The sequence below is a fragment of the Apis cerana genome, linkage group LG1 (genome assembly GCF_029169275.1).
Source record: "Apis cerana isolate GH-2021 linkage group LG1, AcerK_1.0, whole genome shotgun sequence".
NCBI classification, from domain to species: domain Eukaryota; kingdom Metazoa; phylum Arthropoda; class Insecta; order Hymenoptera; family Apidae; genus Apis; species Apis cerana.
Window position 1 is genome coordinate 6,647,522 of NC_083852.1, and position 16,291 is coordinate 6,663,812.

Genomic DNA, 16,291 nt, shown 5'->3' on the forward strand with positions numbered 1-16,291 from the left:
GAGCTATGATCGAATTAATTCGTATCGGCGAGGAAAGTCAAGGTTAATGATCAGTATTAGAGCTTGACCAGGACGAGAGCTTTGATTAACGGTGAATCAAAATTGAATGGCGTCGTTCAGTCGGGTTCTCGAAAAGAAAACTATCGAAGAGATTTATTATCGTTGATTAAAATATTTCTCGCCATTTATTTATTTATCTTACGCGCGATTAATTTGAATACTCGTTTCATTCTAATGCCCGTTTCGTGTGTGCATTGTTGTAAATACGTGTCAACCGATGGCCGAAAAATTCTTTTCCAGCCATTATTCGGAGAAGAGAGGTTCGTTCACCTTCTACGATCTCTAAGAAAAATAAACAAAATATCTTCATTATACGGAGGAAGGAGTACGCAAGGATGAAAATGATCTCTTATAAAATTTATTTCATTTGTTTATGCATTCTTAATCCATGCAATTATACTGACAAAATTCAATTTGACTCGTTTAGCAATTCTAATGTCGATGGATATCTTTTCATCAAATTCTCGATCATCGAATAATTATAACTTGAACTAGCTGAACTAATAATTCTTACTAGTATTCTACCACGTATCTTGATCATATCCGATCCATAACCTCTTTCGTGCAACTCGAAAAGGATACTTGGGCTTGCAAGAAAAAAAGAAAGAGGAAAAAAGAAAGAAAGATGCACGAGAAAACATATTTCGAAGAGTCAAGTGTGCGCGAGCGTGTAACGAAGCGAAACCGTAACATGCGTCTGCACACGTAATAACATACGAAAATAACGAAACAGAGGTTATGTTGCAGCATTCAAAAGTTGGATCCTTCCTCTTCCCTTCTCAACTTCCTTAAATTATCATTGTACCGGGTATTTTGTCGCTCGTGCAATATTCGTGCATTTGTTTCGAAAACTTGGTTGAATAGAACTCTCCAGTTTTCTACAGATTTTCCTATTCATTTTCGAATTTTTATTATTTTTTTTTTTTTTTTACGAACATACGAAACAGAAACTACAATCCAATCTTTCGAATTTGAACATTTGTGATATTATAATTTTGTGAAAATTTCTATAATTTATATTATTTATAATTTCAATTCATACGATAAATTGATCAAAATATCGACTGTAATTTCCATTTCTTACCTCTAAAATATCAATCATTTTGAAAACTTCGCAAATTCGAGAACATCGAAATTCAATTTATTACGATTCGATTAAATTAGGACTTATGTATAAGTTTCTTCGTGTTCCAAAGTGAAATTGTTACTTTTCGACGTAATATCTCTCTGTATTCGCATAAATTAACATGGAATATTTATATTCGTACCGTGGCATTCCTCGTACATAATGGCGCGAGTCGGTTCTTCGAGTGGCTCGATTCTCCTATGGCTCCGCTATATAGGAGAGATTACGCTCGCGCGAGCAAAAATAAAATAGAAAAGTGGGAAATTACACGGCGAGGATGAGGTAGACGCGTCCAGAGACTGCGTTTCCTCTGCCAAGGATACAGTTAATTTCGAACGCGGCCGAGGTAGAGAAACATGGCTAGCGGTTTACCATAATTCAACGAGAAGGAAAAGCACAGGGTATGGCACAGGGTACGGCTCTCTCGACTTATTTAAAATATCCCTCGCGTAATAGTGGTCGTTTAGCTCCGTTCTGGAAAGATAGTAATTATATCGTTAATTATTGTAACCGCGCGCAATATAGTCAGCACGGGATTTAATCGTGGAAGAGATTCCGAGATTCCTTTGAATCTTTATCTATCCGGCATTCCAACATTCTGTGTTACCAGAAAATTCATCCAACTTGAATAATTTTAATGTACGTACGGGGGATATGATAGGTTATAATTTTTTTTTTGAAAGAGAAAAAAATTCAAATTTTTAAATAAAATTTTGCGTGGAAATGTTTTTTACCGTAAGACGATAGAATAATAAATGAAAATTTGTTTTATCAAGAATTTACTTCATTCTTTGTTAAAAAAGATTCTCATATGTAATTTCGATACTCGATGTTTTATACTAATTACTTAATACTTTTAAAGTTTAATTTTAACACATTTATTGTATAACAGTTTTATTTACGAGTTTTCGAACATTTTCACGAGTCACTATATGTATTTATAATCGTGTAATTTAAATTGATATTTATTATTAGTTTCTTATTAACCCTTAAGTGGTTATTTCGTATATATAAGTATGTTATAACCAAAGTCATTGAATAGCGTAATGACATACGGTATAATAATATATGCGCATTATTTTGTTACAGGTAATAAGAAATTATATACGAGTACGTTTTATAGGTGTTCATAGTCGTATTTCGGTACATTATAATTAATATTTTATGAAATATAATATTTTATGTTCACATGTTGTATGTGTATTGGTTGTATCATTAGTTCGAAAGTACATTTAATTAATATCCGCAAGGATATATAATTGAGCGTTATAATATTCATTTTCAGATTCAAAATTAATAGTAAAATAGTATTTCAATATAAAAATATCCTGAATAATGTATCTGTTTAATGAGAGCAAAATGTTGTTACAACAAGCAAAAATTTCTATATGTATAAATTTTTCCATAAATGATTTCTCATGCAAAAAGAAAAAATAAATAGAATCTCTAAAATATGGATTAACCGAATGCATGTTTATTTTTATTAATTTATTAATTAAAATTATTCGAATTGAATTTAATTAAGAAATAAAAAAATATATAAATATTAATTGATATATTTATTCCTTAATTTCTATGATAAATAAAAAAATTAATATTTAATTTATGATACAAATTACTTTTCACGAACAACTCTTTCCTATCTATCTCTTTCAGAAAATCGATTTTCATATTTAAATATTTCAAGTGATAAAAATATATATATATATTCATAAATATGCATTAAATGTCAAATAACCATGATTTTATATCGACAATTAAATCTCGATTAGAAAAGTTTGAAGATATATTATATTTTCCTTATAATGGATACACATGTATATATTTTATATACATAACGATACATCCTGTCGTCGAAGCGTATCCTTGATTCGCTTCCCTATATGAATACTTATAGTATTTTGTGTCGCACATTTTATAAGCATACATTGTATTTCCATACTTGCAATTGTTTACTTGTGCAAATCGTTTGAAAGATTCAACACATAATGTATCATTATAAAGCAATTTTGGATCGATATTCGTGTATATTTTGAAACTACTGTATTTCAGTTCGATTATATTTATATTTATTGCACTCATTTATTGCGCAATAATAATATAATTCAAGAATTACGACTTTAAATTTTTGAAATCACTATAAGATTATATAAAAATTTCACACGAAAATGTCAAATTATCGAAAAATGCACAATTATCGGATTTTACGATATAATCGTAATTATTCGTCCATTTTTATTTTTATAAATGTGTGAATACTTATTGGTATTTGTATATAACGCTTGGAATATTATTTTAGGTTATTAGCAAAGTGTTCGTAATTAAAACTGATTTTTGAAATGGAAATTTTTATTTTCTTTTCTTGTAAATTGTAAAAATCAGGAATTTAATTAAAATAAAGAGTAAAATTATTGATAAAGTACACATTAGACAAATTTTTTTAACAAAGATACAAAAGCTTTAAACGATAATCAATAAATAAAGTTCGGAAACGAATATTATAATAGAATAATATTATAATTGAAAAACTAATTATGATAATAAAAATGTTATCATCGTTTATCTGAAATATATGGTTTTATATAAAATAATGGAAAATTCTTAATAAATTGAATTTCTAAAAAATCATGATCCAAAACCTGCACACGCATATCCATCCAAGCATCATTTCAATTCCTAACCTAACATTTACACATTTTTCGTTAATTCACTTATTGTCACTTAATACCAATTTATTATCACTAAATTCCATTTATTATTTTTAATACTTTTCCAAGAATATAGGAATTAACACCACCACACCATTTTAACACATATATTCTACAATATTTCAATTTCCAATTTTCGAAACATTCATAGCTTTTCATTTGACTATATCGGTTGATGAACTATATGTACGACAAAGAACTTTTACCTTGTGAGTATGACATGGTTAAGCAACGACACTCGTCAAATGAAATTTTTCTAATCTTCGACAACTTGAGAAACGAAACTACTTCGAATATCACTCGAAATCCGGCACTGGAATCATCGCATACTTTCGTCGCTTCGAAAAAAAAGCGTGATGGATCGCGCACGAATTTATAAATAACGTGTGTCGAGCGGAGTCACGTTAAACGTGAAATCCCTACAGCGCAACGGTTCGTACTGAACTGACGGTTCTCTCTCCAGAACTGGCCGACTGTGGCTCGACTCGATGAAAAAAAGTATACATACGTAACCTGTATGTACGCATGGCGGTATTACGTGTTCGTTGGAATGGCAATTAGTCGAAACGATAATAATAGGTAACACCTCATCGAATATTCTACGACTTGATCCAATCGATAAAATATGGTATTTTGACTGCGAAATATTTTTTCTATATGTGTGTTTATTTTAAAAACAAAACTGACAATCATTTTTCACAAAAATAAAACGATCCAATAAAATTTATAAGTATATATGTTTCTATAATAGATTTTTTTTATTAATAGATATATTATTCAATAATTAAAAATAATATACTTATGAATGTAATATATATTTAAGAAATAAATATATTAAAACTAAAAAACAAACGAAATGAGTGAAAAAATGATCATCTTTCTTTAAAGAAAAATATAGGTTAAGTGAAGTTATATTAGCTTCATTTTTATGGAAAATATTCAGAATATTTTGCAGCCACAATTCTTATTTTATCATTTATAATTAAGCAATTAATTTCTCAAACCATTTATTCGTAAATCATTTAGAAATGTATAAAGCAAGATGAATGGATTTTATTATTAGGAGGATTTAGATCAATGTTCATAAAAAGATAAAAGATAAAATTTTTGTGTTTTCTCGAGAAAGAGATAAATTGATCGAAAGTTTTTTTTAATAACAACGTAGATTTCAAGATAACTTTTTTTTTTTAGATTTTGTAAATATGTTTTGATGTCGAAATATCGTTCATACGTTTTATCGGATGAATTTCGTCATTTCGAGTAAATAAATAAACATATTCTGATTTATAGTTCATTTATTATTTGGAGAATCTAAAATTGTGATATTTTTGAATCAATAGAAAATTGAATCGTGTTATAATATTATATTATTTTTATTATTTCAGCTATTTCAATGTATTATAATACAATTTGAAATCAATTATGTTAATAATAAAAAATGTAAAAAAAAACAATTGAAAATCGATTTTTAAAAAATAACACTAAAATATTTGAATATTAAATATTTTAAAAATTTGTTATATCTACTTTACTATCTCGTATCATTGTATAAAAGTTATATTAAAAAAAAAAAACAAAAATAATATTGAAACTTTTGATTTTATCCTCTCGAAGTGAAATAAAAAAATTGTTCTACAATTCTAACCTATTACTCACAATGTTTCATATGAAAATTATCTTTGGTTTTGATAATATAATTTATTAGTATGGAATTTGACTAAAAGTATACGAATACTTTTACAAGTGATTATATGCGATGATTCTCAATCCGCCATTTTACAGAAGAGATGGAATTAAAATATAGCGCCGATGTTTGAAAATTAATATTTGACCCATTTTTTTTCTAAAAGTGATAATTACCATGTTAATAAAAACATCAATGCATATTTCCTTTACGTAACCAAAGCTAAAAATGTATATTTTACATTCTCTATCGTTTAACTCTAATCGTAAAAGGCTTCTTATTCTTTTTTATGTAAAATATAATTACCAATATTTTTATCTCAAAAGAATTACATCGCATTTTTCTTCATTTAAACTGCGTAATTCTTTCGAAGTAATAAGATGACGAATCAATGAGTCTTCAGCGTGACACGCGCGAAATCAAGATAGCTATATCCAAAGGCTTGGCACACGTTTTAACCGCTAATCGATTAAGAACAGAAGAGTGCCTGCGTAACCACCACTCCTCCTCGTAAAAATTTATTAGCTTATACCGCTAATTAGCAGTTGTATACGCTTGTATCGTAAATCCGGTCAAGGATGGTTATTCTTCGTTGTGTATGTCACGTCAATTTTCCAACTAATCATCGATTCCTACCTATTTATGACGTTTAGAAAGAAAATTGAAAAATAAGAATAATAAAATCGGATTGAGCATATTTGAATCTCCACTCGACGATTCGCTCTACTCGATATAGACGTAATACTCGAGGAAAAGAAATAAATTTTGAAATATTTGGATATATACGATGTCATCTTCCGTTTTTCGCAAGTAAATAAAACTTAATTGAAAATCGTATAAAAATTGAAGACATCGTAAAAGAAAAGAGATTTATATTAAAATCAATCATAATATATTGCATACCTTTACTACAAATGTTTTGATATCCTAATCTCGATAAAATTAATTTAATAGATCTGTAAATGTATAATGTCAACAACCAAATTACCAAATTAACGATCATAATTTATTTATCCAGAGAGATACGATCGATTATTGCGGTATATACAAGTATATATTATCTATACATCTATTTCTATCTTTAAAAACCACTTATTTCAAAAGAATCTTAATTCGTTTTCCCCGACGAAGATAATTTTTAAACTCGAACAAAATAGCGCCATTTAGATTGTATAACGCGTCGCGAAATGTAATCAAAACTTAATTTGAGCTGGATTAGCATGCACGTGGTATAGAGTATAACAATGTTGGTCAGTTTATCCGAAGCCAACCAAATTCGTTACTACAAGCAGTTAGAAAGCTTGTTTCACTCGGAGGTTATTTCTCGTTTCTTTTTACCTGCGTTTAAAATTTTCTTCATCTTATTTATCTTAACGGATCATTGCCCGTAAAAACTTAATCACTACAACAATGATTATTCATTTTTACAATGATTTGAATGGCAAACATAATTACAAATCTTTTAAAATATATAGGAATTTGTACTAAAAAATATTTTTACACGGCCTTTTTTACAAGACTATAATTTTACTCAATCCATCAAAAGGCTTATCTTATCTTAATCGAAATAGAAGGCTTAGAATTATAGAATAGAATTGTTCGCCATATATCCAGATGCATTATTTTACCTTTATCACTTGAATTTAGAATAACCTCTACAAATCGAATTCTTTTAAAATTATGTATCGATTAAATATCAAAATTTTTTTTTATAAATCGCTACAATTGGAAAATTATTTAATTTTCGTTTCGTTCAAATCTCTATAATTCGAAGATTTTAACTTTCCACGCATCTTACTTCGACCGTGCAACGAAGAAAAAATAATTTTAATAACTCAACAACTCGATAAATAAACATGAATCGATATTCTTACGCACCAACTTTTGTATTACTTGTTTTTAACCTGTAGAATCAAGCTTCTAAACGAATATATTAATACTCTGTATAAAATTCAATGGACAAACAAGTTAGAATCAATTGCCGCTTCATTTTTGCTGCCAGCAATCACGCGTAGTTAATTCATGAGGGCAGAGATGTGGCAAAAGGAAAAACCGTACTATATTTCTTGTCTCTATTGATTATATTACCGATGGAGCGTTCAAAGGGAGTTGGCTTCCTCGACTAGCGAAGCTTGATGGGTCGAGAGGCCCTATTTGTGTTCAATCCTGTTATAAATCTGACGATGATTATATCGTACGTGGAAGAAGGATCGTTTATGTACATTTTATATACATATATACACACACACATATATATATATATATTACATGAATTCGATTTGTATATCCATGGTTAATGAACTCTTACGGTAAAAGAACCAAACTTGGCGTTAGACAATTTACGACGTGAAGCACAAGTAAATGATCGTCACTCGTGAAAGCGACTTGGGTTCTTAGATTTTTATTACACAATACGACACATTTATGCGCTATAAAACTTAATCAATCCGCAACATCGTGCGAGATTGGTGTCTTCATTTGTCCATCCGACGAGGAAACTCGACAATTTACTTTTATTTCAATCATTTCGTGTATTTTATGGAGAAAATTTACGCAGTACTTAACTAATTAATCGTCGATCGATATACAAGGCCAGAATTAATTGCCCGATGCAAGATATAAAGGTTAAATAATCATGGAAAAATTCGTCGAAAGTTCTAATCAATCCAATCTGAACGATATTTAATATTTAAAGATTTAATATCGTAAAAATATTTCCACGAAATCCTTCTATATCTCCCGCCAATGGAACACAAACTGCGATCTAACTGTTCCGCCGCAAGCCGCGAAAAAGAACGGTTCAACGGGATGCTTCCCGCTCCAAATACGACAAGTAATTCCAACCAAATGTATAATTTATTTTTCGATGATACGCAGAACATCAGATCAAAACTTACGTATATTATCTATCGGAGATACCAAGAAAATTTAAAAATAAAAGAAAAAAAAACTTGTAAGAAAAATTTCACATCTTCTCCTCCCTTTCTTTTCTTTTCCAGTCACCGTCTTCCTCCACAGTTGGACAATATAAGTAATGCATGCAAACTCAGTCTGATCGGCTTAATGAGGATGTACTCTGTCTGAATGGCGAGTGCAAATTACGCGCTCGCGCGTTGTATAAACGATATTAATATTACACGTGCTGTTACACATGTTGCATATCCACCAGCAACGCCTCGATTAATCGTATTATCACGTGGTCCCGATTAAACCGGTGTTTATATCATTCCGATTCTGCTTTGCAAAGGCGTGTAATTTAATTAAACGAACGGTCACGGACAATGTTCGAAACAGTTTCGATGGCCGATTCCTCGCTTGCACGAGTGCTATTGGCGAATATTTACGAACTGTTCGTAAATAGCTGTGTACGGATTCAGCTTAAGGATGCGGGAATACATTTGAACTATCGAAAATTGGCCTCGAGAGTTATTTTTTTTTTTTTTCCTTGATGGAAAATTCCTCCTAATCGCGTTGAGAATGAAAGCTATTCTCGGAAAACAGTAACTTGTGAGATGCTTGTGTTTTATTTTCAAATGGATTCACACCCTGAGGGTATAAATATATTTGAAAGTAAAATTCTAGAGATTTACCATCGAAAGTTATTTTTCATTAATGTGCTGCATTTAGAGTTACTCTTGGGATTAATTTTTTACAATTATCAGAAAATAATGTTTCGACTCTCAAATATGCTATTAATTGAAAAAAAATTGAAAAATCTCGACGTACGAGCGGCCATCCACGATTCAATTTGAATACGAATTTAAGGTGGTCGTAAATCATGCTTTTCGAAAACAATTAACGGAATGAAAGAAGAAACGCGCCGCGTTATAAATAACGTGTACGCACATTGTTCCAATCTCTAAAAATACCGCGTCGCGTGCAGTTAGTTTCGTCTCGTTGTGCGCAACGGGGAAACCGTTCAAAGATAGCCGAGAGGGGCTTTTTTTTCCTTTTCTTCACCGTGACACGAAAACGTAGAAAAATGTTTCGGGGTGTAAAGTGATTTTTCTGGTCGCGACGAGAAACGATTTTAGATGGATATTATATCTTGCCACGTGTTTGTTCTGATGCTATGTTTCAGATAGGTGGGATGAAAATAGACTTTTTGCGCGTATGGATTTGCGAACGATGGATTTAGTTTAGCTTTTTGAAGGACTCTTAGGGATGAAGAAATTTGAAAGAAGAAGAATTAAACGATAAATCTTTTTTCAGCGATAATACGGTGATAATATTTATTTATTGAGAACCACTGATATTGGAAAAACGATTGTTGATATAAAATTGCAAAAGCATGTAAATTTATAAAATGTGTTATTAGTATTTTATTTTTGCGTTTTGTTGAAAAAGTTCTTTATTAATATATGACGTAAACAATGTCGACAGTAAGTGAGTAGGCGTTGACGATTCAATACCAATGTTTTAGTTATAGCTATACTTTGTTCATTGTTGTGGCACGAAGAAATGCTCAACGCGTATAAGATAAAAAGCAATCGATTATTTTCTTTTTCGATTTATGAGCAAAACATATTTTTTCGTCAGAAAATATTTTTTAGAATTTTTTTTTCATAATTTTTATGTTTTCGAATTAAGAAATTGTATTATTTAAAACTTTAAATATCACGATAATATATCGAAAATTAGGGAAATAGAATGTTTCAATGTTTCAAAGCTTATAATTTTTCAATACTATACATGTATAATAGCTAACATTAGATAACCAATAAAAAATGATAAGGTATGCGATTAATTTGTACCCCACCCAGATCACCCACATGAAATCTTAAGAACACAGGTGTAAAACGCACCTTCTCCTTCCGTCTTTTATCGAATCCGAAAGAATCTATTGACACCTACATGTTCGAGATAAAACTGCACTGGTATCGAAAGAGTTTACTACCAAGAATTATCGTCGAAACCATTAAACTATTATCGCTATTATCGTATCGCGCCTTGTTTTCTAGAGTAGCACACTAGTTTTCCACGCGATGGAATGCATCAATAAGGTCGTAACTACTCGATATACATGCAAAAAGAAATACTTAAAGATGTCGAGGTTAAAACGACTATAATTTTCACTAAAAATCTGATTTTTGTCGATTTTTTTGTGTCGTCTCCTTCTAAATATGACGTACTTTTAATTTCAATTACGATCATTGTTTCTTATTATTATGCAAAATCATTTTTCACGAATAATACAATTATAATGATAATTCATATAATAATGATATAATTGAGATATTTTCTTTCGTAATTAGAATGTAAAAAGATTGAAAAGAATTGTAAAAGGATATTTTTTATCTACCGATTGTTCTTTTAAAGGGAGCGCAAAAATTTTCGTGGAGTGTTTGTTCTTTAAGGCAGTACTGTTCGTATTCGCGGACAACATTCGGGTAGCATCGGGTAACGTCGGGTAACATCGGATAATAAGCAATTATATACAAGTGGACAAGCCCACTTTCGTTGTTCATAGTTTTACACTAACAGGTGTGACTAAACAGTGCTTACTATCTTTAATTAAAGTCTCAAAACTCTATTCCACTAATTTTATTTCTTATAATTTTATCTTCAGCACTATTCATGAGTAACACGTGTTCGTAAAAACGATAGATCAAACTGCTTTACTTTACGATTACATTTCGTGAGAAATGTATAATGTATAATGTCGCGTGCTGAATCTATTTATTTATTATTTATTGTTATTCATTTGTTTGAATTCATCGGGGAATTCCATCGAGAACTTTAATGGATGTTTCGTAGAAAAAGTGTGGATAATTGATTCGATCATTTATTCTAGTAGATATGAGGATAGAGGAAGTAATGGTGTAGTAGTAAACACGTTTTACATTACAGGGAGAGAAACGTGTGCATTATTGTTGAAAGTTTGAAATACTTATTTATATACGTAGAAAATAAAGATATATACACAATAATTCTCGGATGAGTACGTATTTTCGAAGGAGATATAGAATGTAATTCGTGCTTATAGTTATAATTCTTAATTAAGTATAATTTACGTTTATGAAATCGTATAATGAAAAGGGAAGAATTATCTTTCTGAAGTTTAATTATTTCCGCTGTCGTTATGAAAGAAAGCCTTGTATATTGATTGGAAAATTTTAAACTGCTAGCGATAAAAGAATTTAAGAGTTTGTTTCATAAAATGAAATTCGAATAAAAGTATTTGTTTTTGTTTAATAGAGAATGCGAGAAATATAGGTAAGAGTTTTTATAAAATGTACTGCTCGCGCAGTAGAAGTAGATCGAAGTGAAAAAAATTGAAAGCAACGTGTCGAATGTGCCGTTAGAATTTCAAAGAAGATCAATTCCATTTTCTACAAAAACGATATACTTCTTATAAAATGTAAGAATCATCGTTTCTTTATTATTATACGACCTGATGAAAATACGTACGAATAAGTTTCTTTCTCAATCTTAATTAAATTACGTGTTTCATAAAATGTGACATATAATATTAAAGGACGATCGCCATGAAACCGTTAAGAAAACTGTTTTGAAATCCAAACGAGTTGCATAAGACGCAACGTTACAGAGACACGATCACCTTATTGCAATGTGCGAACACCGTTATTCTCTATCTAATATAACAACGTTAGATCGATGTGACGTTGAGAGAGAGAGAGAGAGAGAGAGAGAGAGAGAGAGAGAGAGAGAGAGAGAGAGAGAGAGAGAGAGAGAGAGAGAGAGAGAGAGAGAGAGAGAGAGAGAGAGAGAGAGAGAGAGAGAGAGAGAGAGAGAGAGAGAGAGAGAGAGAGAGAGAGAGAGAGAGAGAGAGAGAGAGAGAGAGAGAGAGAGAGAGAGAGAGAGAGAGAGAGAGAGAGAGAGAGAGAGAGAGAGAAAAAAATTAAAATTCTTCAGGTAAACGCACCATTTACGATAAGAATCCGCGCTATTCCGGAAGTGACAGACATCATACCAGTGAAAGCGATTGTAAATTGCATTCTTCGTAGTTACGAGACATTAATACCAAAATTATATTCTTGCAATTTAATAATTTCAATTATATAATATATAATTTATATAATTAATAAAAATAATATTAAATTTTTAGAAAAATTTTTTCTAGGTTATGTACAGCCTAATAATTAACATATTTATTCTTAATTTAAAATTAATTTAAAATATATATATATATTAAATTTGGACAATTCATCATGGTACATTCGAAAATTACCAAAACCTTTCAAAGCTATTCTTACATTAAAGAGAATTGAGAAATACAATAAAAGGGCCTTAGAAAGGCCACATCTGTTTCTTCAACAGGAAGTCGCTCGTAGTCGCTTCATGGGAACCATACAACGGATCTAACATTCGTATCTATCTAGAAAATGAATGCTGCGAAATAAAAATATGTATGAACGCGTATATATCCAAATCACAATTCTTGAAAAGAAAAGAGTTTCCCACGATGCGCTGAAGGGTGATAAAGATTGAGGTTAAGAGGTTTCACGGTTAATAGAAATATATTTTTCATAATTTTTAATATCGTAAAAATTCAAACTTTAACCAAATTTCCTTCCTCTATTAAGAGAAAGAAATTGAGAGTGAAAAAAAGGAAGTGAAGTATAGAATATAAAAGGTAAAAATAATAGACAAAGGAACCTCGTAAAAGCTTATTCGTGAACGGAATTGAATGAACAGATATTCTATTGAAAAGATTCTGTTGGAAAAATTAATGAACATTTATCAATGGAAATCACGTTTTGTATAATTGTATGAATCATCGTTAATTGTAAAAGAAGTTGTCATTTGGTCTATGTGTTTGCATAATAATGTTTATGGATAATATGCCCATCGAAGAATCTATATTAAGTAGTAATACGATATTCTATTGAATGCAGTTATGCGTTCGATCCATACATACAATTGAACCACGTTGGAAAAATTATTTTTCTGAAGCAAAATTACAAAGAAATTCTAGAAGTTGATATTTAAAATATTATTGATTCAAATTTTTATTAATAATTTTTTCAGTACGATCTTTATTGTTAAACAATTCCATATGAATGCACGAACACGTGTTATATGTGGTTATGTTCCGATAGTCGTTTTATACTTATGTATAATAAATTTACTTTTAATATATCATAAACGTAATCATAAATTAGATCAGAGAATTTCATAAATTTTTTTTATTTACAGAAATTTAATAAACTTTGTAATGCACATAAAATTTTGTTCAATTCATCACAATGTCTCTTCACGTAAATCGTGTTCTTTTGGAAAATGTTTCTGATATTTTGCCAACATTGTAGTTGGCATCATCAACGATCTAAGGACACGATACGAAAGTGCACTTTCTATTTACCCTTTATTTAAACGCATGCTCTCATTCTGACACGTATATATTCCCTGGCAAAACTTCAAAACTATCTTCCAAAACGATACTCCTCGCACCCGGAAACTTCAAACGTTATTAACGTTATCTCTTTCAAGATCTTCCTTCTTCTAAAAATATCGTATTAATATTTTATGATAATTCACGAGTCAACGGTTAATAAAATAGGAAAACAAGAAACTATAAATAAATTGAATCTTATCACGTAATAATAGACTACATCTGAAACAGTCAAGGACATGCCGTCAACTAATCAATGCTCTTGTGTAAGCAATGTCCAACTACGAAGCAAACAAGAAAGAGAAAAGAAAAAAACAATAGCACGAGAGAATGAAAAAAAGAAAGAAAAAAAAAAGAATAACAAATATCTCGTCACACATCACACATTCCGCAAGAAAGTCCACATTCGAATGACTGGATTCAGTCGATCACTCGTCAGTTCATTCCCACGACAGTTTCTAAAGAGTGCGTTGAAGAGGTTAGGGACAGGTCGAGTCCAGGCGCATGCGCAAGCAATACACTATGTGTTTAGTATTTACGCACAGGTTGATATCGGTAAATCGGTACAGGTAGAACGACTCGGGACCGGTTCTAAAGATCGGGAGGTCTCTTCGCTTGTTGGGAAGAATTTAGAGACGTGAATAAATATATAAAAACGTCGAGACATCACGAAGTGTCTAGTCAATTGGATTGACAAAACGTATAATACGTATATAAATGTATAATGTTTTGCTATAATTGATGGTATCTGCGCTTTCATAATAATTTATCAATACTAGTAAGAAATCTATTTTATAAAATTTTATCATATACATATATTCTCATAATAAATAATGAATAAAAAACAAAATTTTGAATTTAAGAAAATTTAAATTTAAATTAAGAGATTTAAATTAAATTAATTTAATTTAGTAATTTAATCTAAATTTTGATACAAAATATATTTTAACTTTATTGAAATCTAATTCGAAATTTAATTTAAATTTCAATTTAATCTAGTTTAACTATAAATTTTAGATTTTGATTTACTATTTTTTTTTTTTTGGATAATTTCTTATATATCATATTGAATATTTTATAACGCTTTTTATTTTACTAAATAACTAGCTTTCTTCCATTTATTATATGTGATGTAGCATCAAGATTTTATCAATGGTTGCGTGATATAATATCATTTGCATACGATCGTTTGACCTTTTTGTATTTTTACTTTTATTAAAAATATTTTCTTTTATTTCAAACTAATATTATATTATACGACATAACAGTGTAAGAATATATTATACAATACACAAACTCGAAACGATTATTGTGCGTTACGAAACGCGTCTTTGATCACGTAAAATAAAAAACCTCTGGAAAATGGTTTTCCAGAGAGAAATATATTTAAACGAAACGAAAGAAAGATAATTAACGAAGAAAAAAATAAAAAAATAACTAGATTAAATTGGCGGGCGTGACGCGAGCAACGTCTGGCGTCTTAATTGCGTTCATAAACGTTTTAGACGTTGGTCGTGAATGCTAACTCACAGTTAGTTAGATTTTATCGCCCTTAAGGGTCTCTTGATCCTTTTACGGAAGATAAATGTATATCGTTTTAAGTTCATCCAAGTTTACTCGAAATATTTCTGTATACCCTCTTTTACTTATCCTGTGAATTTATATATGAATATTTATTTTAAAATATTTACATCACCTCATTTTCTTCTTATATATTCTTCGAATAATTACGACATTTTTTTTTATATACATATATAACTTACACGAATAATTTTGCAAAAATTTATACGATATAAAAATTTATAGCATATCTACAAAGTTTATTCAAGTAAAAAATTATTTACACTGTATATCAAATATCTCTCGAATATTCGAGGGAGAAACAGATCAACTCAATTGGAATACCAAGATTGGAATTCGAAAATTGGAGTCGGCCATCAACTGATACATATCAGCGTATAATTTCCCATACGAATTACATTGCGCCTCGACTTACAAAATTTATATTTATTATCAGAATGTTGTTACGATAATTATTATTTTACGTAAAAAATGAGTCCTCTCAAATACTATTATTCGTAATGGTTGAAATGATTGATTTCGAATCACAAAATCTTTTCAACATACTTTTACGAAGAACTGGAGGAATTTCGTCGTGTTTATTCGAGAAAACATCGAAGATGTTTTCGATATAATTTTTTTTAAATGTAACATATGCAATATCAATTTCAACGCGCGCACATCCTGATTCGTTAATTTCCCCGTTGACGATCCTTTTTTAGGCTGTCCTTCATTCTAATTCGGAACGTGAAACCTTGCAGATAATAGAAACGTATCGGGGACACATCATACAAGGC

At 30.1% G+C, this 16,291-nt stretch overlaps 1 protein-coding gene across 15 annotated transcripts in view; it reads right to left on the bottom strand.

Moving 5' to 3' along the window:
* Nucleotides 1-16,291, bottom strand: part of LOC107994917 (protein kinase C and casein kinase substrate in neurons protein 1) — a 52,905-nt gene that overhangs the window by 19,712 nt on the left and 16,902 nt on the right. For 6 of the 15 annotated variants that reach the window (XM_062081190.1, XM_062081159.1, XM_062081145.1 and 3 more), the window contains exon 1: nucleotides 4,101-4,379. The exons of the other annotated variants lie outside the window; for them this stretch is intronic. The gene's annotated coding sequence lies outside the window, so the exon portion shown is untranslated. Of the gene's footprint in view, nucleotides 1-4,100; nucleotides 4,380-16,291 lie in introns of those variants that run through there. 15 annotated transcript variants of the gene reach the window in all.